Consider the following 14,516-nt stretch of genomic DNA (forward strand, 5'->3'; position numbering starts at 1 on the left):
AAACTTAGGTAAGTATATCATAAATATATAAATAAATTAATCCTTCCATAGAGTGACAGAGGAAGGGTCCTCCAGGTGTTCAACTGTCTGATTCAGTTCGCTATAGCTTGTTAAATTAAGGGAGATCTCAATGCCCAGATATGTAAATTGGGAGACTATCTGCAATGGTACAGGGAGGTCCTGGTGGGAGCAATAACTAGGAGTAAGTGGAAACATAACGGATTTGGCCCAATTTACCGATAGACCAGAAAAACTACCAAATGTATCAATCACCTCAAAGAGAGAAGCCAAGGAAGGACCATCATCAGCCAAGTACACCAAATTTTCATCTGCATATAAAGAAATGTTTTCCGTTATGCCGCCTCTCCTTATACAGGGGTTCGATGGCCAGGACAAGTAACAGTGGGGAAAGTGGGCAGCCCTGACGGGTACCACGTCCAAATAAAAAGGAGTCCGATATATCCAGATTCGTTCTCACCCTAGCACAAGGCCCTTCATAGAGGAGACGAACAAGTGTCAGAAACCTCGGACCAAAATGTAACCTGGAAATAAGCATCCGTAAATAGCGCCACTAAACCGAGTGATATGCCTTATATGTATCCAGAGAGGGAACGAACCCAGGAGACTCACCCCCCCCCCCCGCCGCATCAGTATTCAGAAACAATCTGTGTATGTTAATGTCCGTACACTTCCCCGGCATAAAGCCTGTTTGGTCAGGGTGAACTAAAGGCAGTATAATCTTCTTTAATCTATTAGCAAGGATTTGGGCTAGTATCTTAACAGAAGGAATCCGGTAGAGTAGGGTCCTTCCCTGGCTTCAACACCCCCACAATAAGTGCCTCCCGCATAGACACCGGCAAAACACCCAACTCCAAACTGCTAGAATTCACAAAGTCTCGCCACCAAAACCTCACTATTGACCCTATACCATTCACCCCCCCAATCCATCAAGTCCCGGTGTTTTACCTGAAGGCAAGGACTGAATAGCGGCCTCTATTTCTTCAACTAGAATGGGGCTATCTAACTCAATGGCCTGAGCAGCTGACAAACACCACAAAGGAAGGGAGTGTAGAAACCGCTCTACAGTGCTTACTGGACCATTACATTTGGAACTATATAGTACAGAATAAAAATCACAAAAGATCTGATTTATCTCCTTCGGGGTAGTACACATCACTCCTTCTAGGGAGAGAACAGATGGAATGGACACACAGGGACGCTCTGAGCGCGACAGATATGACAGGAGTTTACCGTTCCTATTCCCCAAATTCAAATACAGATGCCTCAGTAGCTAGTACTCGTTTCTTAGTCTGCTCAGGGTGTATAAGAAGCAACTCTCTTTGGGCTCCCGCTAAGTGGCTCCTGGTGTCAGGTCTAGGGTTCGCAATATAATCTTGTTCAGCCCGTTGAACCTCACATGTCAGGAACCTCTCTTTGGCCCCGAGTGTAGCTTTGTATGCATCCCACATAACTAGCAGGTCTGGGTGTGAGGTATTGTTTTCCCAATACACTACATGAGAGGCCGAGACCTCCGACACTACCTCAGTATTATCAAGCCACGCCGGATGTAGCCTCCAGACCTTAGAGGCGATGGGAGGACCCGCTGAAAATGTTAAGAGAAGAGCTGAATGATCAGATATACCCCTAGGAGTAATAGTAATGGAATTAATTGCAGGTAAAAAATCTCTCAAGGCCATTGCAAGGTCAATTCTAGAGAAAGATTTATGAGTGGATGAATAATACGTGTATAATCTATCAGACGGAAATTTCCAACGCCACACATCAGTGAGATGAAGCGCCGAGGACCATGAATTAAGATAAGCAAATGCCTGGTCCACCCCACCCGTACGATCCATCAATGCATCCAGTACTGCATTAAAGTCACCCAGGCACACCACCGGACTAACCGGAAGCTCTGATAATTTCCTAGCCACCAAATCTAGCAATGCAGGAGCCATAGGCGGGGGAACATATAAGTTAATAATATTGAAAAATGACCCATTAATCGAACAGTGCATTATAATATATCGACCAAAATGATCACAGACCACCTGCACCACCTACAGACGCAAACTTTTGGCTATTAGGAGCGATACTCCTCTCGAATAATTAGAGTAGGAGGAGTGATATCCCTTCGCTATCCAGGCACGCTTAAGGGCTAGTATCCGCTGGCCGATTAAATGAGTCTCCTGTAAACATATGATATGTGGGTAATGCTTCTTCAAGGCCTTATTATATTTGGCACAATTAGAGGTGCAGATTATAGATGGCTAACAATCCAGTATTGGCATGCAGGATCAAATGTGTGTCCAAAACATGGCAGCACTAGCTGGTAAATTATGTAGTGCTAACAAATTCATTGACTTTGGCTAAAGTTCCCAAAAATATTTATTTGTACTTCAAGTAAATCAACAATGGTGTGGCCAATACAATGTAAGGCTATGTTCACACGGGGTCTTTTGCCGAGTTTTTTGACGCGGAAACCGCGTCGCAAAACTCGGCAGAAACGGCCCGAGAACGCCTCCCATTGATTTCAATGGGAGGCGTCGGCGTCTTTTTCCCGCGAGCAGTAAAACTGCCTCGCGGGAAAAAGAAGCGACATGCCCTATCTTCGGGCGCTTCCGCCTCCGACCTCCCATTGACTTCAATGGGAGGCAGGAGAAAGCGTGTTTTCTGCCCGCGGCGCTCAATGGCCGCGGGCGAAAAACGGCGCGATCATTGCTATTCACACGGAGTATTTTGGGGGAGGAATATCTGCCTCAAAATTCCGTTTGGAGCTTTGAGGCAGATATTCCTCCCCCAAAATACTCCGTGTGAACATAGCCTAAGAGTGGTAAGTTGATGTGCTGTAACACTCCAGCGAGTATATCAAAGTAAGGTACTTACATTGTGCAAATGCCAATTTACTTTGCTGATTAAACTGACATTTTTTTTTTTTTAATAAGCTATAAATGTATTGACTAGGTCATTGAGTACACCTACCTATAAAAAAAAAGATAGATATAAAGGGCCAATGTAATAGACATACAAAATGAATTACTTAGTGGGACAGGGATTATGTGGTTTATTTAAGATATTGTGGTAGGTATCGTGTGACAAAACAATTCTTCACATCTAAAGCATGTACTAGTACAAATAAAAAACAAACAAAAACATAGTTACCTAGGTTGAAGAAAGGCAAATGTCCATCAAGTTCAACCTTTTGCAAACCTAATGATTTGTTCCAGAGAATGTCCGAGCAGTACCCCTCTTGGCAACTGTGACAAATTTTTCATCATAGCAGGAAGCAATTCCTTCCTGGCGTCACAAAACTATTCTGGATCAAACTCCATTTTTCAAGCTCCTTTTTCAATTATTTGAATAAAGTTTTATTCACGCTTATATTCAATTATATTTCGTTCCAATAATAGGATCAGGCCCTATCATAGGAATGCTTAAACCTTTTCCAAAGTGTGAATAAAGTGGTTCCACACAGACATAATACCGACACATTTTACAGCTGCAAATCCAGACTCAACCGCGGGTCAAATGACCTAAACAAACAGCGTCAAAGATTCCATATTACCCTAGTGTGAAACCAGCCTAAAACACTACTCTCAAATACTTGTCTAATCCTTTTCAAATTTAATATGCGATAACTATCTTCTGCGGTATAATATATCATTATGCAATATTATGCGTAAACTGGACTTTTATCTCACTTGTTAATATTATTTTTCTTGAAACTGCTTATTGGCCTTAAGGAGGATCTGTCACTAGATTATTAATTCCCTATCTCCTTAATAATCTAATAGGCGGTATGATGCGTATAACTAAAGTGTGTTTCATTTTTTTCAAAAACGTTTATTATTTGCAAAGTTATGAGCATTTTTTGAAATATGCTAATTTGGCTATACTTGCCAAATAGGAGGTTACTCTTTCTTTTCAATCTGGGCGGCGTAATGTTTTCTGTATGACGCTGTCCAATCGTCATACAGCTTCTCCCCCTTCCCTGACCAGCAACACAGCGTGATCATATAGTATACGGCTTCCATTCCCGACTGTTTTCAACTGTTGCTATCTCCGATTGTTTCACCACACCTGAATTTCATCTTTCATATGCCACCAGAACCACTGTTCTAGGTGGTCCACAGCCGGAGATATGGCTGTTTGAAGTGATACCCCTTCCCTCCAGTCTCTCACACTGTGTGAAGCAGCTTCATGACGATAGGACAGTGTCAGAGGCTGTGAGGTAGCTCCACCTCAGGGGAATCGCTGCTATTACCGCCCACTTGTCTAGTATAGGCTCATTTACATATTTAGAAAAAAGCTCATAACTTAAAATAATACTCGTTTTGGGACACAATTTTCACTGCCATTATCACTGTGACAGCGCCCATTAGATTAGCTGGGAGATAGGGCATTACTAAACTAGTGACAGATACTCTTGAGGGTATGTTCACACAGCATATTTTCAGCTGTTTTTCGGGGCGTAAACACCTTGAAAAATGTCTGTAAAAACGGAAGCTGAACACCTCCAAACATCTGCCCATTGATTTCAATGGTAAAAACGGTGTTTCGTTCAGACGAGGCAGTTTTTTACGTGGCTGTTTGAAAAAACATTGTGTAAAAAACTCCCCGTAAAAAATAGGTGCATGTCACTTCTTGAGCCGTTTTTCATTGTGTTAATAGAAGAACAGCTCCAAAAACGGCCGAAAAAAAAACGCTTCAAAAAACGTTTGTGGTTCCAAAAACGGCTGAAAATCAGAGGCTGTTTTCCCTTGAAAACAGCTCCGTATTTTACAGCCATTTTTCGTTTTGCGTGTGAACATACCCTTAAGGCCCTTTTGCACAGGCCAATGAGTGGGTGAGCGAGGGTGAGAACAAACGCTCGTTCCTCGGCTGATAGCATTTGTTTTGTGAAAACCGGTCGCTTGTCGGCAGCACACCTTCCTTGGCACTATTGGGGCTGTGTGCGGGCTGTGTGGCGGCAGCTATGTGGGACTTATACTGTGTGGAGGGCACCTATGGTGGCCGTTATGAGGGAATTATACAGTGTGGAGGGCAGCTATCGTGGGCATTATACTGTGTGTGTGGAGTTCCAGATGATTTTGAAAAAAGTTGTCACCCGAACTGAGGTCTTCATCAGGTTTCATCAGGAGCCTGATGAAGACCTCAGTTCGAGGTGAAAACGCGTAGCTTCTGTGATCACCTTTGCGACACATGTTTAATTACACATGTCTTTTTTAAAAGAAATACATTTCCATATATTGTGATACTTTGCCTTGACTGGGATTTTGGTCCAATCCTTCACATTAGCGCAAGAGCCCCTTCTACCAAGACTGAGTATTTTTTTCAAAATTATCTGGATCTTCTTCTCCACATCGACTCCCGCTAAATCTTCAGCCGCCGGTGTCCACTCGGAGGGCCAGCAGACTGCCTATACACGGAGCATCAAGGCTCCACATGCTTGGTGATCGAGTTGTGCCAACCACCTAGCACAACTCCGAAAGGTGAGTGTAATATCTATCTATCTATCTATCTATCTATATATATATATATATATATATATACACACACACACACACACACACACACACACACACTATTTTTTGAAAACCCTGTTTCTGCAGCATCATCCCAGAGGAGAATTCTGTCTCTTTCTTTTTTTCCTATATCATTGCCACTGTGTGTGGTGGGCAGCTATAGGGGGGCATGATGTGTGGGGCAGCTATGGGGGCATTATACTGTATGGGGCAGTTATAGGGGGCATTATACTGTTTTTTTTTCTATTTCCCCACTAAAAAATGTAATAAAAAGTTTTTCAATACATTTTATATTCCAAACTGATGGAATTAAAAAAAGACAACTTCCCCACAAAAAAACCCATATACAGCTATGTCAACAGAAAAATTTAAATGTTTGGTAGTTTCACACAAAAACCCCACATCATAATTTGCTACACCATGAAGATGAAGTGGAGATGACAACCTTTTGGGGGCCCTGTGTTGCATACGGGGCTGGTGAAGAAGCCAAAGATTAGGCAATACTGGAGGGCAGACATTTTGTTTAAACCCTTAAGGACATGGACTAGTTGGCTCGTTCAGAAAGCAGCCCGATTTTTCAAATCTGACATGTGTCACTTTATGAGGTTATAACTTTAGAATGCTTTCACCTATCTAAGCGATTCTGAGACTGTTTTCTCGTGACACATTGTACTTTAAGTTAATGATAAAATTTGGTCGATACATTCCGTATTTTATTATGAAAAACACCAAAACGTAGCGAAAAATTGCAAACATTTGCATTTCTCTAAGTTTAAATGTATCTGCTTGTAAGACAGATAGTTATGCCACACAAAATAAATGCTAATTAACATTTCCCATATGTCTACTTTAGATTGGCATAGTTTTTTTAACATCCTTTTTTTATTCTAAGACGTTACTAGGCTTAGAACTTTAGCAGAAAATTCTCACATTTTCAAGAAGAGGTTTTGAATCGCCCCATTTTAAAAAAACTGAACACAGTATTAAAAAAAGCATTCAGAAAGTTTTTTATTATCCCTTTAGGCATTTCACATGAATTACAGCAAAGTAGGGATGAAATTTACAAACTTAATTTTTGATGCAAATTCATATTTAAACCTTTTTTTCTGTAACACAGAAGGTTTTACCAGAGAAACGCAACTCAATATTTATTGCCCAGATTCCACATGTGGCCCTAGTGTGCTAATGGACTGAAACGCAGGCATCAGAAGCAAAGGAACACCTAGAGGATTTTGGGGCCTTGTTTTTATTCGAATATATTTTAGGCACCATGTCCAGTTTGAAGAGGTCTTGTAATTTCAAAACAGTAGAGACACCCCCAAAAAAAAGACACTATTTGGCAAACTACACCCCTTAAGGAATCTATCAAGGGATATAGTGGGCATTTTGACCCCACAGTTTTTTTTTGCTGAATTTAGTGGAGTGAAGCCATGAAAATGGAAATCTACATTTTTTCCAATAAAACGTAGAAATGTAAAATTTTTACAAGGCATAAAGGAGAAAAAACCCACTCCAACATTTGGCAAACTACACCCCTTAAGGAATCTATCAAGGGATATAGTCAGAATTTTAACCCCACAGATTTTTTTTGCTGACTTTAGTGGAATCAGGCCGTGAAAAATCGAAAAAAAATTCTCATAAAATTAAGTTTTAGCTCATATTTTTCCATTTTCATAATAAAAGAGAAAAAGCACCCCAAGATTTGTAAAGCAACCTCGTCTGAGCACAGCAATACCCCATATGTGGTAATAAACTGCTGTTTGGACCCACGGCAGGGCTTAGAAGGGAAAGAGCGCTATTTGGCTATTAAAGCGGCAAATTTTGAACAGTCTGCGGGATGACCAAAACAGTAGAAACCCACCAAAAGTGACCCCGTTTGGGAAACTACACCCCCTGAAGGAATTTATCAAGGGGTATAATGACCATTTTGACCCCACAGCTTTTTGCTGACGTTAGTGGAATTAGGCCATGAAATTGAAAAGCTGCATTTTTCTGATAAAACGTGGACATTCAATTTTTACATGGTATAAAGGAGAAAAAGCACCCCAACATTTGAAAAGCAATTTCTCCCGATTATGGCAATACCCAATAAGAGGTCATAAACTGTTTGGAAAAAACAGCAGGGCTCAAAAGGGAAGGAGCTCCATTTGGAGCTCAAAATTTGAGCTGGAATGATTTTCGGGGGCCACGTCACATTTGCAAAGTGCCTTCCGGGGCTAAAACTGTAAGAACCCCCTAAAAGGGAACTCATTTCGGAAACTACACCCCTTAAGGAATCTATCTAGGGGTATAGTGAGAATTTAGACCCCACAGGTCTTTTGCAGAATTTATTGGATTAGGCTGTAAAAATGAATATCAAAATTTTTTCCACTAAAAAGTTGAATTCTTTCATATTCACAAGGGATAAATGAGGAAAAGCCACCCAACATTTGTAAAACAATTTCTCCAGAGTACGGAAATACCTCACATGTGGTCATAAACTGCTGTTTGGATACACAGCAGGGCTCAGAAAGGCAGGAGCGCTGTTTGGCATGCAGATCTTGCTGGATTCGTTTTTGGGCGCCATGTTGCATTTGCATAACCCTAAAAGGTTACCAGAGTACAGTGGAAGCCCCCAAGAAGTGACCCCGTTTTGGAAATTGCAGCCCCCAAGGCATTTATCGTTTGCCTGGACACATGTCAGGGCTCAAAAGTGAAGAGCACCATGTGCATTTGAGGTCTATTTTGGTGATTTTCACAGCATTGGTCTACAATTGCAGTGCCCTGGGGTCAAACAGTAAAACAAACCCCCAAGTAGTGACCCCTATTTTGGAAACTACACCCCTTAAGGAATTTTAAGGTGTGTAGTGAGCATTTTGCCCCCAGAGGTAATTCATTAGTAATTAGGGTATGTTCACACAGTGTTTTCGGCCGTTTTTCGGGCTGTAAACGCCCGAAAAACGGCCAAACAATCGGAAGCCGAACGCCTCCAAACATCTGCCCATTGAAATCAATGGGAAAAACGGCATTCTGTTCCGATGGGCTGTTTTTTTACGTGGCCGTTTTGAAAAACGGTCGTGTAAAAAAACAGCAGCGAAAAAGAAATGCAGGGCACTTATTGGGACGTTTTTGGAGCTGTTTTTCAGACTCTATAGAAAAAAGCTCCAATAATGGCCGTAAAAATCGCGAGTGGCTTAAAAATAGTCTGAAAATCAGGAGCTGTTTTCCCTTGAAAACAGCTCCGTATTTTCAGACGTTTTTGACTCAACATGTGAACATACCCTTATTGCGCAGCAGATGGTGCCAAGTGAAAATTGCAATTTTCCGCTGGTACGCCATTTTAGTGAACAATACGTTGTGCCCAGTTTGTGCCACCGAAGACACACACACCCCTCGTAAACTGCTAAACTGTTCTTCCAGGTCTGGGAATGCCATATATGTGGTCGTAAACTGCTGTTTGGGCACACCGTTCAGAAGGGAGGGAGCGCCATGTGACTTTTAGGCTATGTTCACACGCTCAGCAAAAACGTCTGAAAATACGGAGGTTTTCAAGGGAAAACAGCTCCAAATTTTCAGACGTTCTTTTAGCAACTCACATTTTTCACAGCGTTTTCCAAAACGGCCGCGTAAAAAAACGCCCCGTCAGAACAGAACGCTGTTTTTTTAATTGAAATAAATGTGCAGATGTTTGGAGGCGTTCTGCTTCCGATTTTTCAACCATTTACAGACCAAAAAACGACCGAAAATAAGCCATGTGCACATACCCTTGGAGCGCAGATTTAGCTTGGCAGTTGTTCTGTTTGGGGTTTTAGCTCATATTTTTCCATTTTCATAATAAAAGAGAAAAAGCACCCCAAGATTTGTAAAGCAACCTCGTCTGAGGGTATAATAATTGGATAAACAATATTTCAGAGATATGTGGCCGGTGTCGCACTGATAAATGGTGCCCAATCTTACCCGCTTTTGGACACTGCACATTTTGTGTCGCTATATTCTGAGAGACAGAACTTTATTTTTCAGTCAAAAAAAAGCTGTGTAAGGGCTTGTATATTGTGGGACGGATTGTAGTTTTTATTGGTACTATTTTGGGGTACATGCGCCTTTTTGATCACTCTTTATCCTATATTTTGGGAAGGGTGGTGACCCTAAAAAAAAAAATACAGATTCTGGCATTGTTTTTTATTTTTTGAGGTGTTCACCGCATAGGAAAAATAACACAATAGTTTTATAGATTGGGTCGTTACGGACACGGCGATACCAAATGTGTACTTTTTTTGAAAGTTTTTTTTTTTCTATAATAAAAGAGGCAGTTTGTTTTTATTAACTTGAAACGTTTCTTTTTACACTTTTATTCAACTTTTTTTTTTGTCCCACTAGGGGACTTGAGGGCCTGCACCTCTAATCTTTACTATAATGCATTGCACTACCCATGTAGTGCAATGCATTAGAGCTGTCATTCACTGACAGCAAGCCTATTAGGTCCCATCTCTGGGCGGCGCCTAATAGGCTATCATACATGGCAGACCAGGAGCCCAGTTAGGCCTCTGGTTGCCATAGCAATGATTGGCATCCTCGCGATCACATCGTGTCGATACCGATCGCTACAGACCACTAAGATGCCGCAATCAATTAGATGCCTTTCTCGTTAGCCACCACTTGCTTACCTGGCACCCTACTTCTGAGGTGGGTCCAATGTTTTGGTCGGATCATGTTCCAGTCTTTTTGTCACTTACCTTTCCTAATTCGGTGCCCAATCTCCAGTCCTGGAAAATTAATGACAATCTTCTGCGTGATGCGGTATGTGTCGGCTCTTAAGGATGCGCTTAGCATTTTTTTTAACGTACACGCTCGGGACTCTACTCCTCTACCATTCCAGTGGGAGGCATTGAAGTGTGTGGTTAGTGGTGTCCTCATACAGCAGGGGGCTCGATTAAAGAGGGAACAAGGCATAGCTATTACACAGCTCCTTGCTCAGATACGTGATTTAGAATCCAGTCACAAACACGTTCCTTCCTCACAGGTTTTTTCTGAACTTACTACGGCGAGAGAATCCTTGCGTTCTCTGCTCGACCAATCACATGCTAGATTTCGGGATTACGAATTTGCAGACAAATGTGGCAGGTCCTTAGCAAGGATTTTACATCCCCGTACACAAGCTTCTTAAATTCCCAAAATTACATCTCCCACTGGCGGTGAGGTTCATGACCCGGTCGGCATCACTGAATGTTTCAGACACTATTACTCTACCTTGTATAATCTCAAAGGACATTTTCATGATATGCAGGCTGATGCGTTACGGGACAAAATTGACCATTATGTACAGGACACTGCTTTGCCGTCTTTGGGGGCTGGGGACGCCTTGGGACTTGAGGAAGATTTTTTGGATTCGGAAGTGGAGCGTGCAATTGGGGACTCTCCCTTGGGCAAAAGTCCAGGACCTGATGGGTTTAACAATAGATTTTATAAGACACTTAAGGATCAACTTGCTCCATTTTTGACAAAAGTCTTTAACTCTGTGTCTTCCTCTTGTCCCTTTGCGCCTCAGTCTCTTGAGGCTCATATTACCCTTCTACCAAAACCGGGTAAGGAGCCAACGACATGCGAAAACTTTAGGCCCATTTCATTGATTAATGTGGATGTGAAACTCTTTGCAAAATTGATTGCCCCTCAACTCTCTCCGGTATTGCGTGACTTGGTCATGGATGATCAGGTGGGTTTTGTACGTGGTAAGGTGTGGGGAGGCTCCTGGAACTATCTTACACATTTGGTGGGATTGCCCTAAGCTCCGTCCCTTTTGGGGACACATTTTTGATCTCGGAAACAAGCTTTTGACATTGAAGTTCCTGCTTTTCTTTCTATTGGATTGCTTTCCATGGTTCCTGGATCCCTCCCACACCTCAAAAAGGGTGTCTTTAGGCATTTTCTGACTGCAGCTAGAACTGTAATACCACGTCGCTGGAAGTCCATTAATGCACCTTCTTTGCAGGAATGGGTAACTGAAATGAACGGGATTATGAGAATGGAGGAGTTGATGTCTGCTGATCGGGGTAAATCCGAAATCTTTGTTCGAACTTGGCCAGTGTGGTCAGTGTTTCGGGATGGTGCTGATTTGCCTCTCTGGTTGTATGGCCTCTTTTGAACGGTCATTTTGCCAAATCTATGTGCTTTTTGTCTGTTTGTGTGGAATTTAACACTTAAAATGTCATTACCATTCGTTTTCTGGGACTGGTTTCTCTGCATATTGCACTACTTGATTATGGTGCCGTTAATTGCCATTGGCTATTATTATTTTCTTTTTTTTGGTGTTTGGGAGGCAACCTCCTACCATTATTCTTCTGTCTCTGTAAAATTTTATACAGCTTGAATTTATTGCACTGCATGCAAAATGTTGAAATATCATGCAAAGTTTCATATGCTCTGTTTTATATTCTAATAAAAATTGCTGATAAAGAAAAAAGATACCACGATCACTTTTGATTGCGACATCTAAGGGTATGTTACCAGGCAGTGTTTTAAGGCGTATTCTGGGGCGTTTACGCCCTGAAAAACTAGACGCTGACCGCCTACAAACATCTTCTCCTTGAAATCAATGGGGGAAAAACAGCATTTAGTTAATACAGGGCATCTTTTTATGGTGCGGTTTTAAAAAAAAAACAGAGCGTAAAAAGACGCTCCGTAAAAAGTAGCATGTCACTTCTTGAGGCGTTTTTTGGAGCGGATTTTCCATTGAACACTATGAAAAACGCCTCAAAAGAAGCTCCAAATTAAAAGAAGCTTCAAGTTCAGCTTCAAAAACACCTGAAAATCAAAGGCTGAAAACCGCTCTATTTTCAGACATTTTTTGTTAAGCGTGTAAACATACCCTAAGAAGTTAATGGCAGGGAGATGGCTCCGTTCCCTGTCGTTACAGCATGGTGTGAGCTGTAACATACAGCTGACACCAGCAGATGATGCCATCTGGTTAGGGAGGCCAGACGACTTTTAGGCCCTGCCTCTGGGCAGGACCTAGCAGGATTCCGTACTGGGTAGTCAGGCTGCCATCATTCAGCCTCCGGAGCAGCCATCGGAAAGCCCACGATTTCAGTGTAATTCTTGTAAACAATATAGATGCAGTGTTCGCTGTTGAGCGATGCATCTAAGGGGTTAATCGGCGGGATAAGAGGCTAGCTCTGGTCCTGGCCTTGAGGCAGTGATGGCATTAAGCTATCACTGCTTTAAAACAGTGTCTGCAGATGTAGTACCCTTTTAACGCCAAGACTTAATAGTCCGTCTGTTTACATTAATAGGACAACACCTGTTACACTATCACATCACATAGCGTTAAGGGGTTAATACTCAATTAACCACAGAGCCACGTCCCATGGTACAAATAGCTGGCTGTGCACATTGTATAAATGGAATTGTAGCACGCATACATGCTAACCGATGTGCAGGCCAGTCAGGATTATTCCTTCATTTTTAAGAGGCGGTTATTTATTAAGACCCTAATATTTGGGAACTAGGAAGGGGAAGGCCCAAGTACATCTGCCTCAAAATGGCAATCTCCAATGGAAGCGAGGCCGCACGTATTGTACCAGGGCAACACCCAGCGACGTTCCCCAAGCCACAAAAGGTAGAGACCCAAAAAGGTGCAGAGACTGTTCCAAAAGGGGGGCTAAGAAAGGACACCATTTATCAGTGAAACCTACCATGTGCATTAAGGATTGATTTTATAGTGTACCAAACCCCTATGGATTAAGTTTCATTATTTATTTTCCTTTTTTTATACAACCTTATACCCTGATGTACTTTGCCCAGCTTACATATGCCCCCACATCTGAAATACCAGCAAAACCACCACCATGCATACCAGTGCTCAAAAGCCAAATTTTGGCCCTACAGAGCCTGACCATGTGCCCAAACAGCATTGTACGACGACATATGGCTTATTCGGTTACATTCATACAACAGTGAAAAACAGCCGTGCGCCGATCGGGTTCTATGAGTGTATTCACACGGCCGCTTATTTTTTTTAATTTATTAAAGCCTGTGAAATCTAGCAGTCAATAAATAGGACATGTCCTATTTTTGTCAGCACCACAGTTCCCATAGAAGTCAATGGATCCGTTTTTACTGGACTTTCAGGAATCAATCCTTGTAACGGGCAGTAAAAACCGATCCTGGCCAAGGATTCCCCGCACACAGCGCTACTGTAAGCGCTGAGCCTGGGGAAGCCCCTGACATTACTGTCCTTACATGGTGTGATGTCAGGCCTTCAACCGGGGCATCTCCAGCCAGGGACTCCAGTCTCCCTCTGGTGCCATCTACAAGGGGGGGGGAGTTGGTGTCATCTACATTGGAACTGTGACACTATATGGGGGTGCGACTATCTACAGGGGACAGTTGTGCTGTCCACATGGGCACTTTGACACGGAGGGTATTGCCGCTTTATATGTGGGCACTATCTACAGGGTCATTGCAGCACTATCTACATGGGAACTGTAGTTTTTTCAGGGGGTTTGGACAATAAAATCAAATCCATCAGTTTTTTTTTTTTTTGTTTTTTTTTTTTAACAGCGATGAAAAAAAGGATGACAAACGACGATTAAAAATGGACAGACGGACTGGAAATGGATGAAAATCTGGAGACACTGATGCAAAATGGCCATGAAAAACCTGACAGTTGATCAGTTTTTAACAGCCATTTTTTTTCACTTTTGTGTGAATGTATCCTTACTGTACTCTGGAGAACCGGCTTAAAAAGAGGACCTGTTAGCTTTCCTGACAGGTCTATGTTAATACTTGTATTCCCCCAATAATTCTGGAACATATTTTCTTAAAAACTCTTTGTTGTGCTTTTCCTATGGAGCACCTGGAGTCAAGCAGCACACTAGGGTCGTATATGTGGGATATTTCTGAAAACTGCAGAATCGGGGTAAAAGATTGCGATGTGCTACTGTTAACACCTGCTATGTTAGAGGAAAAAAAACAAAAAACAAAAAAAATAATCTAAGGCCTTATTTACATGAACGT

Source organism: Rhinoderma darwinii, chromosome 2, assembly GCF_050947455.1.
Source record: "Rhinoderma darwinii isolate aRhiDar2 chromosome 2, aRhiDar2.hap1, whole genome shotgun sequence".
In the NCBI taxonomy this organism is placed as follows: Eukaryota; Metazoa; Chordata; class Amphibia; order Anura; family Rhinodermatidae; genus Rhinoderma; species Rhinoderma darwinii.